Below are 20,319 nucleotides of genomic sequence, written 5' to 3'. Positions count from 1 at the left end.
GAAATAATTACACGGAAACTGTATTCTTTCAAACACTGCCTGGCCCGGCTAGTTCCAGTTTCTTATTGGCTAGCTCTTACATATTGTTCTAACCCATTTCTAATATTCTGTGTAGCCCACGAGCTGGCTTACCAGGGAGGATCTTAACCTGTGTCTGTCTGGAGCGGGAGCATCATGGTGACTCCTCGACTCAGCTTCTTTTTCCCAGCATTCTCCTCTGTCTACTCCGCCTACCTAATTTTCTGTCCTATGAGGGCCGAGGCAGTTTCTTTATTATTACAAGACCCACCTCCATCAGTCATTACATATATAGTGACTGCCTTTGAAATTTCCTGCTTTGTGGAAATGTCTGCTGGAAACTATGGGCCTGTAGGCCGAAGATGGATGCCCCAACAGTACAGAGGAACTTTGGGTGACTGTCCAGGCAGCGAGATGTCTCTGTCATTTCTAGAGTTTTGAAAGTTGCTTACTTTTTGTTTGCTTAGGTAATATTGTATTCTTCTGGAGTCTTTGATGGAGTTGAAGAATAGATGGATAGTTATAGTTATAGTTTTCCATTGTTATGATAAAAGATAAAATAGATATAAATATTGTAACTGTAGTTTTTACTTGATAACTGTTTTGTTATATGCAATTTTGCTATGCTAAAGTTAAAGCCTTCCTTTTTTGTTTAAACAGAAAAAGGGGAAATGAGGGAGGAAGGTCATTGGTTAATTAAATAAAGAAACTGCTTGCCCTGATAGGTTAAAACATAGGTGGGAGGAGTAAACAGAACAGGATGCTGGGAGGAAGAGGAAGTGAGCTCAGACTCTGCTCTGCTCCCGGAGAGACTGGACAGCTCTGTTCTGGAGCAGAGACGCCATGCTCAGCTCTCCTGGGTAGATGCGATAGCTCTGCGCTCAGAGACACACGCGATGAAGCTCTGACTCAGGATGGACGTAGGCTAGAATCTTCCCGGTAAGCACACTTTGGGGTGCTTACACACATTATTAGAAATGGGCTAGTCCAGGTGCCAGAGTTAGCTGAGAAGAGGCTAGATATAATGGGCCAAGCAGTGTTTAAAAGAATACAGTTTGTGTGTTGTTATTTCGGGCATGAGCTAGCAGGCGGCCGGGGGTGCTGGGGACGCAGCCCCGCCGCTCATGTTTCAACACACGACCTCTTGGTGACACAGAGATGAATAATGGATTAAATTAAGATGTAAGAGCTAGAAATACATTTAAGCTATTGGCCAGCAGTATTGTAATTAATAAAGTTTCTGTGTAATTATTTCAGGTCTAGGCATCTGGAAATAAATAAGCAGCCTCCAACTATATGTGGTGGCTCAGACTCTAAATTCAGCTCCAGAAGATCCGGTGCCCTTTTCTGGACTCTGTGGGCACCTGCCCACACCTGTACACAAATACAAACACATATGCACTCACTGCATACTTTCTGTTGCTTGATAAAGCACCATGACCAAAGGCAACTTCAGGAAAAGTTTATTTTGGTTTGTGTTTCTGGAGGAATAAGAGACCAACATCGTGGGCAGAGGCATGGAAGCAAACGGCAGGAGTAGGAGGCTGAGAGATCACCTCTTACTGGAAACATGAAACAGGGCAAACTGGAAGTGGGGTGAGACTATATATATCCAGATCTAAATCCCAGTGATGTACTTCCTCCAACGAGGCCACACCTCCCCAACCTCCCCAAACAGTGCCATCAACCAGGAACTAAGTGTTCAAATGCCTGACACCATGGGGGACATTTCTCATTCATCATATTCATAATTAAAAAGAAAATAATTTAAAAATGCATATAATAAGGTTTATACCATGATTATCAGGCCTTGGCATAGATTGAGAAGCAATTAACAGCCATGCTAATTAGAATATCTAATTCATTGGGTTTTTTTTTGTGCTGAGAGTGTTTCAGCTGTACTCTGCAAATTTCAGTACAAGATGGCAACTCCTTGTACTGTAGCCACCATATTGTCTTCCATTTCCCAGAGCCCATTCATCTTGTGACTATGCTACAATCCACCAGTCTTTCTTCTGCATTCCTGTCTTTTAGCCCCCAGAACCTCTGCATTACTTGCTGTTTATATGACTCACCTGCTTTAGATTCTATTTGTACATGGCACTGTGTAATAGTTGATGTTTTTGCAATGTGGAGAATAGTAGAACTCAGAGCTTTTAGCCACACCCACTGATTAGTGTTAGTCTCTGTGGCTTATTACAGTTAGAAAAATGTCCTCCTCTTTCATCTGATATTACAAATGACTCTATTTCCTTCTTCTTACAGATGGAAATATTTCATACGTGTAATATATAAAGTACAGACTATGTTTTCTTTTAAATGTGTGTGCATGGTGTGTAGGCGTGTGTTACATGTATCCCAAGGCACACATGTGGAAGTCATATGACAGCTTGTAGGGTTGGTTCCTCCTCTCATCACGTAGATCCCAGGGATCAAACTTAGCACAACAGGATTGGCAGCAAGCCTTCTCTAGCCACTAAGCCATGTTATTGGCCCCCATTTATTTTCTTTATCAGCTCCTGTGCTGATAGACAGGCAGCGTCTACACTCGGGCTGTCCTACAGCTGCTTTGATGCCAATAGAGATGGGCTGAGAAGTACAACTTCCTGTGTGAATAGGGGAGTGGAATTTGCTGAATCATGCCATAAGCTGCTTCTAGTGTTTGAAGAAACTAGTCTGTTTTCAAAAAAGAACACAGTACTTTAAACGCCCTTAAAGGTTTCAAGTTTTCTACTTCACTGTCCACATCTTTCATCTTCTGGGTCACAACATCCTGAGGTGTAGGATGGTACCTGGGGGCCTGAGTGAAGAATGCCCCTAGGCTCAGGTGATTGAACATTTCATCCCCAGTTGATGATGCTGTTTGGGGAGGTTGGGACTCTTAGGAGGCTCAGGCTTGCTGGAGAGGTCTATTAGGGGGCAGATTTTAGGAGTAGCCCCACTTTTGTCCTCTTTCTCTCTCCTTCCTGTAAAGTATGAAAATGTTACTGGCCATCCTCTTGCTTCTGCTTCTAAGCCTTTCCTGTCTGTTGCCAGGGCTTCTTCACCATGATGGATTGTATCTCTCTCAGGGGCTGTAATCAAAATAAATCCTTTCTTTCTGAAGTTGCTTTTTGTTAGGGTATTTTACCCCAGTAGCAGAAATTAAATGAATACAGTGTTTCACTGTGGCTTTCATTTAAACAGCCCAGTGATGGCAATTTGAGCACTTTTTCATTTACCTGTTAGTCAGCAGACTGTGTCTGCCCATTGCTAGTTTCCTACTGAGTTGTTAGGAAGTTTTTAATCAGATATTAGTGCCTTATCAAATGCAAGGCTTGTAACATTTTTTTTCCTGTTCTGCAGGTCACCTTTCATTTTGTGGTTGTTATCTTCCCCTGTGCAAACCTGCTAGTTGGGAGATATCTCAGTTTTAAAAATAGTTTCATGGCTAAGGAGATGGCTCAGGCAATAAAACGCTTGTATTGCAAGCGTGAGGACCTGAGTTCAGATCCCTAGTACCCATGTGAACCCTAGTATGGCAGCACGTCTCTATAACCTTTGCAATGGACAAACACTCATATGAGGCCCCCAGGGCTCACTAGCAGGCAGACTACTTTAATTCTTGAGTTCCAAGTTCAGTGAGAGACCTCATCATAAAAAAAGTGACTCGCAAGGCACCTCTGATTTTGATAAACTAATTTTAATTTATATCTCTTGTTTCATGGTAAAACACCTCTTTCATTTCTGAAGGATAGTTTTGCTGACATAATGTTCTTTTTTAGCAGGATGCATCATTTTCTTTCAGGACCTTGCAGGAACCACCCCAGCTGAGAAATTTGCTGACGGCCTCACAAAATTTGCTTCATGTGTGACTAGTGGTTTGTCTCTATTGCTTTAAAAATCCGTTTGCCTTTGGTTCTCACCCCCACTCAAGTTTTCTTATAATTTATCTTGGGTAATCTTTGAGTTTATCTTTCCTTAGTTCTGCATTTCATGGATATGAGTATTCAAATCCCTCTTGAGATTTGAACAGCTTTCCTATGATCCTTCTTAGCTTCTGAGGGTTCCATTGTTGTATGCAGTTTTTTAGCATCCTGTAGTTCCAATTTGTGTTTTCACAGTTTCTATCTACATCTTTCTAGGTAGTTTATTTTCAATATTTTGTCTTGGGATGGTTGTTTCTTCTCGATGACAATGTCTGCTGTTGACGCTGTTGATGGAATTTTGGGGGTCTTTCACTGTTTTCTTCTTCTCCAGGATTTCTGTTTGACTCTGGTGCATGTTTACTGTTCATTATCCTTTGGATTTTATTTTCCTGTTTTTTCATTTCAGTGTCTTCTTATGGGATTTTCTCATCCAATTGAGTTTATTGAAGTCTTTTTGGGGCAGTTCACAGATTTTATTTCCTTGGGGTCAGTTCCTGGATCACTAGCCTTTATTGGTGATTAGGTGTTAAGCTTGACTATTCTTCTTAATTCATGCGACCTTGCTTGAGTGTTTCCCAAGAGGTAATAACCACACAGTTCAAACTCCATTGATTATAGTTGCATTTTTGTGTAATTAGAAATAAGTGAAATCTTTCTGAGACATGCAGTAAATAAATATTTCCTGTGCTCAGCTTACTGTATCATCCCAGAATAATCAGATACTGTGCAGTTATATAGTCAGTCTACTAACCAACTCTGTGTAGGCAAAAGCCAAACTTGGGTATCATTTTATTCTTTAGGGGCCTCCTGCTTTGTTTTGTTTTTCTTTGAAACAGGGTCTTTCATTGCCTTGGAGCTCAGGTGGTTTGCAGCCAAGTCCCAAGGATCTGCCTGTCTCTGACTCCTCAGTACTAGGATTAAAAGTCTTTATAGCCACACTTGGCTTTTTAAATGTGAGGTCTGGGCATTGAACTCAGGTCATTGTGCTGACATTGAAGGCACTTAGTGACTAAGCTCACTCTTCATCCCTCATTTTCAACTCTTTAAAAGTACTTTAATTTGACAAATATGAAGTCCTTGATTTTAATGAAGTAACATACAGCAATTTTTTGTAGTCAGAATGCTTTGGGTCAGAAATAAGGAATGTTGTCTTATTTTAAAGCCAGTAAGACCTTTTAATATGTTCTTCCATAATATTTAGAGGTTTAAATTTCTCAACTATCCATCTCAAATTAAAGTTTGTATGTGATATAAATTCAAGGTCATTTCTCCCCCAAATTGGTATCTAATTCCTTCTATACAATTTTTAAAGATTCAACCTTTTCCCATTTTTCTGGTGTGCTGATACCTGTGTTATAATCAGGAGACTGCAAATGTCTGAGTCAGTGAGTCAGTGTCTGGACTCTCCTGTCTCTGCTATTGGCTTTGACCCAATTCAAAATTAATTAAACTTTTATAGGGATGTGTTGAGATGTGACAATGTAGGCCTCTTGCTGTTTTAACCCAGATTGTTTTTTTGCTGTACTAGATCCTTACATCTTAAGATAGAACTCATGGTCACCTTGTCAAGTTACATTCACACAGAGTGAGAGAAAGAGAGAGAGAGAGAGAGAGAGAGAGAGAGAGAGAGAGAGAGAGAGAGAGAGGAGACATGCATATATGTAGAGTAATAAAAACTCAGAGACAGATATTGAGGTTCAACCTGAAGATCAGAAAAGCAAAACAGCCAAACCACTAGAGAGCTCTTACCTCTATGAAATCTTTAGAGTGAAAGAGAGTGAGTTCCCATCTCATCCCACTGTATATGCCTCTCTAGTACTGGGATTAAAGGCATGCACCACCACTGCTCAGCCTCTATGGCTAACTAGTGTGGCTGCAGAGATTAAAGGTGTGTGCCACCAGTTCCTGTCCTGTATGGCTGACTAGTGTGGCTATTTTGCATTTTGATCTCCAGGCAAGCTTTATTTATTAAAATACAAATGAAATATCACTACACATATATACTAATATACATATACATACAAACACACACATAACCATACACACAAATACACATGTATACATATGCACATATATAATATGCATAAAAACATATACACATAAATACACACATTCACATACCCCTCTGTTGGGATTTTAATCAATATTGGCCAAGCGTATAGGTCATTTGGGGTGAAAAGTTATCAAACATTGAGCTTTTCCATTTATGATAACAACCGATCCCTCCATTCCTCAGCCCCCATTTACACTCTAGTAATGCATCTTAGCCCTCACCATGCAGTCCTGCACAGATTCTGTTAGGTCTGTTTGCATGCGTTGGATGTCATTGGACACTATTGCCTGTAAGAGTTTAAATATTCACCTTCAAATGATTTGTTCCTGCAGAACTGCAGGCTTGAGCCCTGTCTGTCTCAGGATTAGCTTTGCGCATTTCGCATTTCCCTCCCTCGGTTGCGTCACCCATCAAACAGAGACAACAGCAGTGGGATTCGTGTATCATGGAGACTGGTAAAAACTGCAGTACTAGAGTGAGATGCTCAAATCGGCCAACTAGAGACCTTGGGCAAGCTGACCTGTCCTGAGGCTTGAGTCTAAACAAGCCTCAAAAGCCTGCCTGCCTTCTTTCTTTCTTTCTTTCTTTCTTTCTTTCTTTCTTTCTTTCTTTCTTTCTTTCTTTCTTTCTTCCTTCCTTCCTTCCTTCCTTCCTTCCTTCCTTTCTTTCTTTCTTTCTTTCTTTCTTTCTTTCTTTCTCTTTTTTTTTCTTTTTCCTTTTTTCTTTTTGGTTTTTCAAGACAGGGTTTCTCTGTGGCTTTGGAGCCTGTCCTGGAACTAGCTCTGTAGACCAGGCTGGTCTCGAACTCACAGATTCGCCTGCCTCCTCTGCCTCCCGAGTGCTGGGATTAAAGGTGTGCGCCACCATCGCCTGGCCCTTCCTTCTTTCTTGATGAGTGTTCCTGACTTGCCAATGTCCTCTGCGCGAGATGCTCAGATTTCAGATCTTTAATGTAGAGGGGATCTGCATCAAGCATGAATCAGAAGTAGTGGCTGAAGTATTCTAAGTTTTGGTAGAGAGACGTTTACTGGGCTGTTGCAAGTCTGCAGTTCCTAGCTAGGAAGCCATGGCAGGAACCCTGCAGCAGCATTTGGAGATGTATTCTGCCTTCTCCCCACCGTTTAGGCCACGCTTAGTGCCCAAATGGACTGGGTAAGTGTTCTGCATGAGTTATTTTTTCCACATAGGTGGTTTTGCTTTGAGTACAGCAACTGAGACTTAAGCACCCTGAAAGGGTTTCTAGAAAGTGTGCATTTGATGGACAGTTGCCCACAAAGCAAAGATACATTGTCTGAAAGTCCAAGATTTCTGGTGAATTGTTGATCATGGAGATGAAAGACAGACGGACTCTTCATCTCAGACGGCCACTGGTCCAACCCAACCCTCAGTAGCCATAGTTCTGTCCTGGTCAACAGGAACCTGATTTCTCCTGTCTCCCTCTCTTTCTCCTGCCACACTTACTTTCCAGGGTACCATTTAGATTTTACCTACCACTGAGAAGCTGTCATACTGAGACCCACCTTTCCCTTCTCCACTCCAGAAGTACCTTTCCCTATCACACACAAGTCTGCCTAGCAGCTGGGGAAACTCTCTCACTTTGCTCCTCATGAGGTGGGCACATCAGAACTTCATGACCCATGGGGACATCTGCTGTGAACTTTCCTCTCTTTAGCCTTGTCAGCCTATTTCTTGATACAACAGTCTCAGCCCTCCACATCCATGGGTTCTACATCTGAGGATCCAAACAAATACAGACAGAAAACCCTCAACAATCACTGGATCTGTACTGAATATAGATGACTCTGTAAACAGTCCAGTGCTTCAGTCTGATGTGGGAGTCCCTTCTGTGTGCTGTGATTACCATTAATGAATAAAGAAACTCCCTTGGCCTGTTGATAGGGCAGAACTTAGGTAGGCAGGGGATTGAATGCTAGGAGAATGAAGGCGGAGAGAGATGCCATGGATATGCTGCTGGAAATAGACATGCTGAATCTTTGCTGGTAGGTCACGACCTCATGGTGATACACAGATTAATGGAGATGGGTTACGCTAGGCTGAATACTGGGAGGAAAAAGGGCAGAGTCAGGGAGATGCCATGGATCCACCTCTGGAGATAGACGTGCTGAAACTTTGCTTGCAGGCCATGACTTCGTGGCGATATACAGATTAATAGAAATGAGTTAAATTAAGATGTAAGAATTAGCCAATAAGAAACTAGAGCTAATGGCCAAACAGTGATTTAATTAATACAGTTTCTGTGTGGTTATTTCAGGTATAAGCTAGAGGGGCGGCCAGGAACTGGACAGTGGGACAAACAAGTGACCTCTCCTTCTACAAATTGGCCTTCCCTCCAACATCAATCATTTCCACATAGCATCATAGGTACATGTGGAGTGTGCAGAGGTTACATATAAAACCTACGTGATTTTATAAATGGGACCTAAGCTTCTGGAGGTGTGAGTACCTGAGGGTTTCCAAAAAGGTTCTCCCTGAGTCCAGATATCATTTAAATATGAACTATTGGTGTTTTGAATACTTAGTCCTCACCCAGTGGCACTATATTGGAAGGTTTTCGAAATCTTGGGAGGTGGGCCCTAGATAGAGGCAGGTCATTGTGGCTGTGCCTTTGATGGTTACATATGGTTACATCCAGTTCTCAACCCCCTCACTCTCTCTCCTTCATGTTCATCAAGAAGTAGAGAACAGTTCTGCCAAGTACTTCCACAGCCATGATGGATGTCCCAGTGTGTGGGGCCATGTAACTGTGGAGTGAACCCTCCGAAACTGTGAGCCAAGATTAATTCTCTTCTCTCATAAATTATTTCTGTTGTATACTTGTCATAGTGACTATCAAATTAACTAAGCAGATCTCGAAGAGAGACTGTACTTAGGATGTGTAATAATTAATACTGAATGTCATCTTGACAGAATCTAAAAGCATTTCAGAGGTGGGGATCTGGGTATGTGTGTGTGGGGTTGTCCAGACTATCTTATTGAGATGGGAAAGCCTGCCCACTGTGGGTAAGACCATTCCCTGGCAGGGATCCTGGGCTGTGTAAGTGGGGAGAGGGGCGGGACAGCGATAACATTTATCATTCTATTTTCTGTGTATGTGATGTGACCAGCTGCTTCAGGCTCCTGCTGCATCCACCTCCCTGCCATGGTGGACTATATCTTCAGCTGTGGACTAAAACAGACTCTTTCTCCCTTGCGCTACCATGCTTCACCTAAACTTTTTATGTTTCTGGTTTTTAAGTTTTGTTTATTACTACTTTATTTGTATATTTTTAAATATCCAGACATAATGCTGGTTTAGCACTTTTTTATTGTGTGTATAGCGTACAGCATGTACATGGGAAGGAGTAGTTCTCGTAGGAGTCAGTTCTCCCCTTCCACCATGTGCATTCTGGGAATGGGATTCAGATGGTTAATCTTGATAGCAGATGCCTTTACCCACTGGGCCATCTCGCTGGCCCATTATGTCATTATTTTAATTGTACATATTTATGAGGTACAGCATGCTATTCAAACAAACTGCTTAAAATACGGTAATTAGTGTTTCTGTCTCATCATTATGTTAAACTGGAGACTTTAAGTTCCTCTCATCTATTCATGAAATTTGTACTAGGTTGTGAACCACAGCAACCCCACTGTGCTTCAGGCCCTGCGGCTTGTTCCTTCTCTCCTACTCTATCTTGGTAGTTCTTCGATAACTAACTCCATGCCCACCTTCTCTCTGAACACCCTTCACCTGTTTTACATTCACACTGACATTACTTGAGCATAGGTCCACGGGGGGGGGGGGCATTTGATATCTGTCTTTCGGTGTTTAGCTTATTTGCTCCCCACATTTCTATATAAAGAGCATGAGCTGCTTGCCAGCACAGTGATGCAATCATCCCTAGGCCTTGTGATGTCAGGGTTTTCTGTATTATCCAGTCAGCCCACATGGCCTCTTAGAGTCCTGGACTGAGGGAAGTCACTTCCCTGGTGGGTCAGGCTCCTGTGTGTCTTTCATGGCACAGCCCTGCAGAGCAAAATCCAGAGAAGGTTGAGCAGAGCTTTGGTGAAGTGTGCCCTCAGTTGTCTGCAGAAAAGCTGGGTGTCTTGTACCAGCTTCATGGAAGCCTGGGACCCCTCTCAGCAAGCACAGACATTGCAGCTTCCTGGCGCTTTCAAAGGGAAGACACTCACTCCTTAGCACCTCTGGGCGTCTGGAATGGGGGATGCTTGGGGGTCCTGTGAGGACATATGACACTCTGAGCAGTTGCTGACACCACGAAAGACTCTCATATCCACAAGCTGAATTTATAATTACTTACTCTACAACCATTGGGCAACATCTTTCAGGAGCTGTGGGAGGTTTGCTTTGTTAGAGGCACTCAGAGGGAGGCCCTAAGTAAGGGCTTGCCCAGGACCAAATGACCTCTCTTTGTGAGGCAGTAACATGACTGGGGAGGTGACTCAGTGGGTAAAGTACTTACTGCATAAGCATGAGGACCTCAGTTCAGTTCCCAGGACCATGTATAAGCTTCACAAGGACTGTAACCCATGCTCTTTCAACAGATTGGGAGACAGAGACAGGAAAATCCTAAGATTTGGAAAGTCAGCAATAAACAACAAGAGGCCTTGTCTTGTGCAAGGTAGAAAGTGAGGACCAATGACCAAGGTTGTCCTCTGACCTCCACACCTAAACCCACTGCATGCCCAACTCCACAGATTTAAAAAAAAAGGCAAAAATAAAAAAGAAGCTCACATGGCCTACTTTTCCTGTTAGATTTTATTCAGCCACTGTGACCCAAAAAATCCTCCTGAAATACAAAACAAAAGAAAGATGAGATGCTCTATTCTCTCATATTTAAGTTAAAAAAAAAAAAACTTGAAAAGCCTTCCACTCCCGCCCTTTCTGTTGCCAAAGCTGAATTTTAAGCCAGGAGTCAGAGTCTCAATGCTCACTTGGAGGATCCAAGTGGAGTCATTAAACCTTATTACAACTCCAAGTGCAGAAAGTAATTGCACACTTTTGTAAGTAGCTTAGGATTGATTAAAAATGCATAAAGAAAAGCTGCAAAACTCTCCACAGGCGGGGGATGCTGCCCCCTTGGGGGAGCCTCAGCAGCTGTTTATTCTCCCAGAAACCTCTCCAGTCAGGCAGGGCAGAAAGGCAGGGTTTCCACCCCTTGAGGAGAGCAAGGCAGCCTGGAGATTCTGACCTGGCTCCACAGACCCAGACAGAGGAGAGTTCGTTTCATCACGTTGAACTCATTGGATCTCGTTGGGTCATGGCCCTATCTCAGAGGCTGCATACCTGTGCGCAGCATAGTGGTACTTGCTACCAGTGTGGGTGGAGAGAGAGAAATGGAGACAAACTCTAGGTATGCTCGGGAAGAAGATCCACCCGTGTGCGTGTTGCAAGCAGCAGAGGTCTGTGGTCCAGAGTTTCACTTCCTGTGTCTCTCCTGCCTCCATCTCTCAGGATTTTTTTCTACTGCATTGTGTTGGTTCAGGGCCACCACAAAATAACTACCATGACTGGCGCAAAAGATGAGGTTTGCTCGTTTACCAAGAGTAACTGAACACCTTGAGAAGCCAGACACTGTTTCGGTTGGTAGCGAAAGAGCCAACTGAGAAGTCTATGGCAGGAGAGTGGTAGCAGCCGCAGTGTAACAGGGAAATAGTGTTGGATTTCAGAGGCTGACACAAACATTCCTTCCTTCTTCCTCCTTTTTGTCTTTCCCCTCCTGAACATCTTTCTACTTGGTGCCAGCCATTTTTCTAGGTTCTGTAATCTAACAGGGAACAGCTCCTATTTCTAAGACATGTCTGACCTGAGCTTAGTTTTCTCCTTTGAAATAAGTTCTCAAATGATCTGTGTTTGACCTATGTTATCCATTCTCCACTTATTTTTTTATTTTGAAAACAGACCTGTGAATGAAGTACACGCTAGAAGCTGAATAAAATTTCCCAACCTAAATACTGCCCCCACCCCCTGAAAGCTCTGCATAGGGATAAATGAAACACTTCTCACACCCAAAACCCCCATTTGTATCTTTCAATCATTCTTCCTTCTAAGTAATATTATCAACCCTTCAAATTTGTTTAGCTTTAAAAATAAAATCACACCTTTCACAAAAAGGACTATAAGGAGATACAAGATTGGTGTTCCTTTGACACTATCTGTGAGATTCATTTGTATTTTGGTAGGAAAGATTTGTTCCTTTTCTCTGCTGTATGATATTTCATTGTGCAGATACACACTCAAGGAGTAGTTCTCATTCTTCTATTCATGCAGAGGTGAGCTGTTTCTTGTTTTTGACAAATTCTGCTCTGACAATTTTGTGCACATGTTTTAGTAAACATACATGTACCTATCTTTCAAGCATAATTTTAGTTGTAGACTTACTAAGTTACAGTATGTATATATTTAGTGTAGTGCAAATAGTTTGTATCCTATAGGAATTTTCTAGTTCATATTCCAATCAGGATGATGTGAGAGAGAGCCCAGTTCTTCCTTGGTCTTCTCCAAATGTAGCACGCCCTCTCTCCTCTCTGTGGTTATTTATCTGACGAAGAATGAAGTTGTTAACTTTCTCTTGTACTCATTCACCATCTGGCAAATCATTATTAAAGTGACTATGTTGGGTAGTTTTTGTCAAGTTGACACATGCTAGAGTATCCTGGGAAGAGGGGACCTCAACTGAGGAATCACCTGCATTCAACTAGTATGAGGGCATGTCTATGGGGCCTCAGGGCACTTTCCTGACTTAATATTACTATGGGAGGGCCTAATCACTGTGGGTGGTGTTACCCAAGGGCAGGTGGTCCTGGTATAGATAAGAATGAAGCCTGAACAAGCCATGGGAGCAAACCAGGAAGCTTCATTCTTCTGGACTTTGCTTCAGTTTCTGCTACTAGTTCAAGTCCTGAGTTCCCTTAGTATTGGACTATGAAAATGAACTTTCCTTCCCAAGTTCATTTTGGTTACTTTTTTTCTCATAGTAACAGAGATACAATCTAGAATAGAAATTGGTAGTGGGAGTGAGGCATTGCTAAGACAGAGCACAGTGTTTTGTGGGAGGAGTGTGGAAGTGTTTGGAACTTCGGACTGGAAAAGCCATGAGTACTTAGGGCTTAATGGGCTTTGATGATGATCAGAGTATTCAGAGCAACACAGGCAATAGAGGCCTGACTTGGGAAGTTTCTGAAAGAACTTTGAGGGTCCCCCAAAGACTCCATGTATGATATATTTGAAATAAGATTCTTTAAAAGTGAAACCTTCTGTGATTTATTGGGACAATAGTTGTCTGCTCAGCTGGAGCTGAGAAATCAGATGTGATCAGTTAAAGACCAGCATCATTCAGGTGAATCCTTCTGGGAGCATTTCCTCAGGCCAACACACAAAAGCTGTGGTCTTGGGATAGGGTCTGCATCTTAATGTGGTAGTCAAATTTGTTAACTGTGTAAGAGTCCCACATGGTATTGGCTTTCAAATCCTGAAAGAGTTATGAGTAGAAACTGAGTGTTGGCACCATGTTATTAGGGAGTCCCCGAGGAAATGTCGGGAGGTCATTGGTGAAGTTGTAGACTCAATTGCAGTATAGGCCACAGCATATTGGAGATATCAGGACTGTGGAGACTGTGGGTGACAGTAGGTCTAGGGTGGAGTTGATCTGAGACTATTGGATGTGTGTATATCATATTCTCAGATGGCAGAGCTAGAGAAATATGATAAGTCCAGAAGATTATGATTAAGTCTGATATCCTGGACAACACTGAGCTTCAGGGCTTGACTTACACAACTGGATGCTGTATTTTGCTTTGATATGATTGTAATTGTGCTCACATTTTTTCTCCCTTAGAATAAGAAATATGTAACTTATTTTGGATTTTAAAGAAATATGCAATTTATTTTGGGTTTTATAGGAACCCCCAGTTAAGAGCCTTTGGGTATTTTGAATGATGAACTTTTAGTGTATCGATATTGTAGGACTTTTAAAGATATTAACACAAGACCTTGGGGATAAACCGGGAAGGAAAGCTTATGGTCTAATAGTGTTGTGTTTTGCATCAGGTTGACAAGAGGCCACTATGCTGGTTAGTTTTCATCAACATGATACCAACTAGAGTAACCTGAGAGGAAAGCCGTACTTGAGGAATTGTCTTACAGATTGTCCTGTTGGCATGACTATGAGGCATTCCCTTGATTATGGGAGGGTTTAACCCACTGTAGATAGTACCACTCCTTGGATGATGAGCTTGGGCTGTACAAGAAAGGCAACTGAACAAGTCATGGAAATCAAGTCAGTAAGCAATACTCCTCCATTGTATCTAATTCAGGAACTGCCTCTAGGTTCCTGCCTTGAGTTCCTTCCTTGACTTCTTTTGATGATGGACTGTAATCCTTCCCTCCTCCAAGTTGCTTTTGCTCATATTGTTTATCAGATCAACAGAAAGCAAATAGAACACCATGTCTTCCAGCTCAGTGGCTGAGGAATGAGAAACCTGGAAGATCTTTTATGTTGTTTGTTTGTTTCTTTTTGAGAGGGTTTGATGAGACAGCATGGAACTTACTATGTAGACCAAACTGGCTTTGAGCTTACAAAGACCCACCTATCTTTGCCTCCTGAGTGCTGGGATTACAGGTATATGCCACCATACCCAGTCTCTGAGAAATATTCTCTTGTTTTTATGTGTGTGGGTGTTCTCTCTGTGTGTGTATCTGTGCATCACCTATGTGCTTGATGCCAGTGAGGCCAGGAGAGGGTATAGGATCTCCTGAAACTAGAGTTGCATATGCTTGTGAGCCTACATGTGGGTGCTGAGAATTGAACCAGGGTCCTCTGGAGTAGCAGCTAGTGCTCTTAACTGTTGAGCCACTTTCCAGCCCCTTACCTGGAAAATGTTAACACCAGCATTCGATTGTTTTGACTTGCATTTATTTGTTTATTTATTTATTTATTTATTTATTTGGCTCAGAAGAGTCAGGTATTAGGTATTAGTCTCCTAGAGGCAGCTGGGGAGTGCCAAGGAATAGGTAGATTACCAATGTGTGCTAGTTTTCTTCATCCTGGGTCAATGTGTCCATCATCTATTTGAGGAAATCATAGAAAAAAAATAACATTATCAAACAAAGGGCTGGTTCATCCAAGTCTGAAAAAATGGTTATGAGTTTACAGAACATCCAAAATAGCACCAGTATCAAAAAAGGAGAAAAGGAAGGGTCCAGGGTGGCAGTCTGCAGTTTGGGCAGCAGGGAAACCATGGCTCACTGGTAGTCAAGAGAGCTCAAGTGGAGGTACGTGCCTGAGGCTGGACCTGAAGCTATACCTGGAGATGCTGACCTGAGCCAATCAGATGTATTTTAATAGCTGCATTTGTTTCAGGGCTATTTAAAGAAACAGAACTTATAGAATGAGTCTATATATTGAGAAAAAGGGGATCTATCAGAATGACTTAGAGGCTGTAGTCCAGCTAGCCCAACAATGGCTGTCTACCAATGAAAGGTCCAAGAATCCAGTAGTTGCTCAGTCCATGAGGCTGGATGTCTCAGTTGGTCTTCAGTATACACCAGAATCCCCCCAAAAGTAAGCTCTAATGCCAGTGAAAGGAAGGACTTGCCAGCAAGAGCAAGCAGGCAAAGATGTGAATGGAGGTTTCTCTGCACCACCCTATCCCACAGCCACTTTTAAATAATCACTTAGAGGCCTAATATTAACCACAAAATGTTTGGCCTATAGTTCAGGCTTATTCCTAACTAGTTCTTACATTTAAATTAACCCATTTCTATTAATCTATGTATTGTCACATGGTCATGGCTTTTACTGGTCTGCTGGCATCTTGTTTCTTGCATGGTTACTCATGCCTCTCCGTCCAACTCTGCCTTTCACTTATCTCTATCTCCATTTGCCTTTCCCACCTAGCTGTATTCTTCCTTGCTATAGGCCAAAATATATTTATTGTCAACCAATGAAAGAAATATATATTCACAGTGTACCAATGGATCATCTCGCAGCACAAAGAGAATAAGCTTTCTTCTTCCATGTCACTTATATAGCCTGCCAGTAGAAGGTGGCTCAGAGGAAAGGTCTATCTTTTCCTACCTCAAAAGATCTGAATTAAAAGTGGGTCTTCCTACAGGCCCACTTGGTGCCTCCTGACCCAGATGTATAGGAGATAGCCACTGGCCCACCCAGCACCTCATGCCCTGGGCTGGTGGGTACTTCTATGATGATCAGGTATGTGGTGGAGAAACTGGAGAGAAGTGGAGTGGTTCGTGCACTGTGGAGGGAAGTGGAACTGAAAGGCACAAAGGCAACGAGGAACAGGCTGCTAAGTGTGGCCTACACTGCCACCTGGGACCTGAGCTGCAGCCAGGGCCACGTCTGGATTCATTGCCCTTCTGCATCCAGGGTCTGTGTTGATGTCTGTGGCCTGCGTTAGCATCAAGGGCCATGGGAATGCTGGCCCCAGTGGCCTGCTTCCTAAAGATGACAATGGGTGGGGCCACAGCCACTGATGAGCAGGGGAAGGTGTGGCAGGGAGAACAACCGGGAGGGCCACCAACTCCTCCTCTGCACATGTTCTGTAGACTCTTACAGAGGCTCTGGACTCTGATACCTTTGAAGAAGAGAGAGATACACAGGAGGGTCAACACCGGTGGACTCTTTAGCATCCCTGAGCACGGAGCAGCCAGCAGGCAGCATGCAGATGTTTATCCCTCAGGCACAGTAAAGGATTCCTGACAAGAGAAGCTAAACAAAGCCTCTGAGGAAGCAGGGTTCTCTGAGAGGGGCTGAGCCCACAGCATGAGCTCAATCTAAGATGCAGCATGGTTTTATCCTGCTCATACTGTGAGTGGAACCCCAGACCAGGAGCCTCATTTACACACAGAAGTTAGCCTGGCAGTGACTGTGTTTTAAGGTATGAACAGACAATGGGGTGGCAGAGATTTAAAGGAAGTCTGCAATGGAAAAAAAAACCCAACAAATTAAATAAGAAGCAAGCAACCAGGAAACAAATTACTCAGGGGATAAAAAATGTATGTGAGAAACCTTCATTGGTGTGAACAGGGAGACCTAGGAGTATATAATTCACAATACATAGTTCCCAGTACATGGACAGGATGCTAGGTTTAAAAAAAGATTATCAGAGAATTCAAAAGATATATTAGAAAGAAAAGTAAATTTTTTTTCAACGTAAAAACTTTAACATAATGTTTAACAAGAGAAGTTGAGGAAATTTGGGCTGAAATTTGGGAAGTTGGGCTGAAAACTACTCAACGAAGGGCTGGCGTATGTCCAGGTATTGAGGAGGTAACATAGATCTATTTAAAAGACTGAAACACAATAAACAGAATTTTACAGGAAGAGAACAAAGCAAACATAAGGAAATATGATTTTGAGGGAACATTAGAAGAAGCTTCTCCAAGGCTGAACATACATAATATCTCCTAAAACAGTCTTTTCATCTTTTCTTAATGCATGGGAAAGGACACACTGAGATATACTTTATGGGGACTCAATTATATCAATTAGAAGATTTGCGTGGATCCAGAGAATAAGGGCTGTTGATCTATAAGGGATCCAGATCAGACTGGCTGCAGGATTCTTTTTGTTGTTGTTTTTCGAGACAGCGTTTCTCTGTAGCTTTGGAGCCTGTCCTGGAACTAGCTCTTGTAGACCAGGTTGGCCTCTAACTCGCAGAGATCCACCTGTCTCTGCCTCCCCAGTGCTGGGATTAAATGCGTGCACTACCACCACCAGGCCAGAAACAATCTTATAAGGGATTATTTCCCCAAGTTCCAAGGTCATTTACAACATAGAACTGAATAGGCAACAAAATGATCTTCTGGATGTTAAAACAGATGGTGCCTGAATACAGGTGTTTTATTTTCTGAGCAACATGAGAGAAGAACTTATTTCAGAATGTGAACTAGGAAAACAAAGAGTGACCCCAGAGAGAAACACTTAAGTTCCAGCTAGACATCAAGGTATGCTGCCCTAAAACAGAACTGGAGGGCATTTACTCTAGATCACAGGGCTCAGGAAAGACAGGAAAGGAGAGAAGAGAGACATAGATTGGAAACCATGCTTGAAACATTGATGGTTGTGAATACCCAATTAAAGCAAATATTGCCAGATAGATATATAGATGGATGAATGGTAGATACAATGGTAGGTAATACATAAGATGACTGAAAGATGATAGCTAGATAGATTAATAGACAATAAGTATATATAGGTAGGTAAGAGATAGCAGACAGATAATTAAATATTTCAAGAAAACAGAAAATCTATGATGCCATGGAAAAAGGAAATCAACTGTTGCCTTATTATCTATTTTTAATGTTTAAAAATGTTATAAATCTGCTTCTCCATGTGCATGTGGAGATCAGATGTCAACAGCAGTTGTCTTCCTCTGCTATATGTTTCTGAGACAGGTCCTCTCACCAAACCTAGACTAGTTCATAGATTTGACTAGACTGGCTGGTCAACAAGTCCCAGAGATCCTCTGTCTCCACCTCCCACAGCAGGAGTTAGAGGTGCAATGGCCACACCTAGCTATTTAAATGGGTTCTGCAGGATGAAACATAAGTTTCTATTTTTTCATAGCAAGCCCTTACCAACTGAGCATTTGTCCACCCGCAAAAACCTTGTCTTAGGCATTATTACTTTTTACATTTTAGGGTCAATCCCAAGATGAAGCAAAAGGTATGGCTATAGAACAAGTTATACAGTGTTGACCTTGACAAACAAGATTTGAAGAGAAGGAAGAAGGAAAGAGTGAGGTAGGTGGGAAGGCCATACACACACCCATTTCAAGAGGGAAGCGATGGCTATTGCCTTTAGCTGTAAACAGAAATGCCAGAACTAATGATCACTCTAGAGAAGCAGAATTCTAGGATGTAACTACACGGGGAGTGTGACGTCCCCCAAGTTTAGGTTTGTGAACATTTGGTCCTCAGTTGGTGAAGCTCTTTGGAGAGGTTACACAACCTTTCAGAGGTACAGTACAGCCTTGCTGGAGAAAGTGTGTCACTGGGATGGGCTTTGAAGGTTTAGAGCATGACTCAACTCCCAGGTTTCCCCTGCTTTCTAGGTGCAGATGAGATATGATCAGCCAGCTTTATGCTCCAGCTGCCTGCTGCCATGCCTGCTGCCTTGATGAACTCTTATCCCTCTAAAACCATAATCCCAATATAAATTCTAAAAGTCGCTCTGACCACGGTATTTTATCACAGCAACAGAAAATGCCTAATACAGGCATGAATGAGGACAAAAAAGAATTTAAATGCTTTGGTTAATCTAGTTCTTACCTGTTAGGAATATTTCCTAACAGAGCTCTCTGACGAAGCAAAAATTCCCAATCAAGCCAAATCAAAACAAACCGAATTAAGAAATATCCAGGTTTAATGGAAGATCTGCGCTCTCAGGTGGCCCCCAGGGGGAAACCGGGAAGCCGCAGGAATGCGACCCACAGGAGGAAGAAAAGGGGACCATGTGTTCTTCTTTTGGGGGATCATTTAAGTACCCCAGGAGTGGTCCTGACCCCACCCCCAGGGAGGGGTCAGGACCTGGCCTGCTGGGATTTGAAGTCCAGGCCAGGCCTGGGGGCTGAGATAGATGCCAGGGACTGGGGCCTAGGCTCCCAGCCTAACATTACCTATGATTGTGGGCCAACCAGCAGTGGTTAAATTTTAAAAGAATTAAAAGTTCTTTATTTGTGAGCAATGCAACAACTTGATAACTAAAGACACTAAATGGAGGTATATTATTATTATTATTATTATTATTATTATTATTATTATTATTAGTCAAGGTCTCTCTAAATAGCTCTGGCTATCCCAGAATTCTCTTGTAGACCAGGCTGGCCTCAAACTCACATTGATCCTCTTTTCTCTGCCTTCTGATTGCTGGGACTAAAGGTGTACACCACCATGCCAAGCCTATGTGGAGGATTTTAGTGACAGATAACTCTTTTTTAAAAAGATTATTTATTATATATACAGTATTATGTCTGCATGTATGCCTGTAGGTCAGAAGAGGGTACCAGGTCTCATTATGGATGGTTGTGAGCTACGATATGGTTGCTGGGAACTGAACTCAGGATGTCTGGAAGAACAGCTAGTGCTCTTAACCTCTGAGCCATCTCTCCAGCCCAACAGGTAACTCTTAAAAGTGTGTATTCTTTAAAAAGAGTTAACAGTTGGTTTTCTATGGCACTTTTCCGGGAGGAGACAAGCTGGCAAAACACTCCCAAACTTCTCTATAGGTATACAGAGGTGGTCTGACAGTTTTGATTTTGATTGAAGTCACATTAGTCAGAGAAACAATGAAAATT

This window comes from Alexandromys fortis, unplaced genomic scaffold (assembly GCF_014885135.2).
Source record: "Alexandromys fortis isolate MF-2015 unplaced genomic scaffold, M_Fortis_MF-2015_v1.1 scaffold_128, whole genome shotgun sequence".
Lineage (NCBI taxonomy): Eukaryota > Metazoa > Chordata > Mammalia > Rodentia > Cricetidae > Alexandromys > Alexandromys fortis.
Note: the sequence above shows the minus strand (reverse complement) of the source record.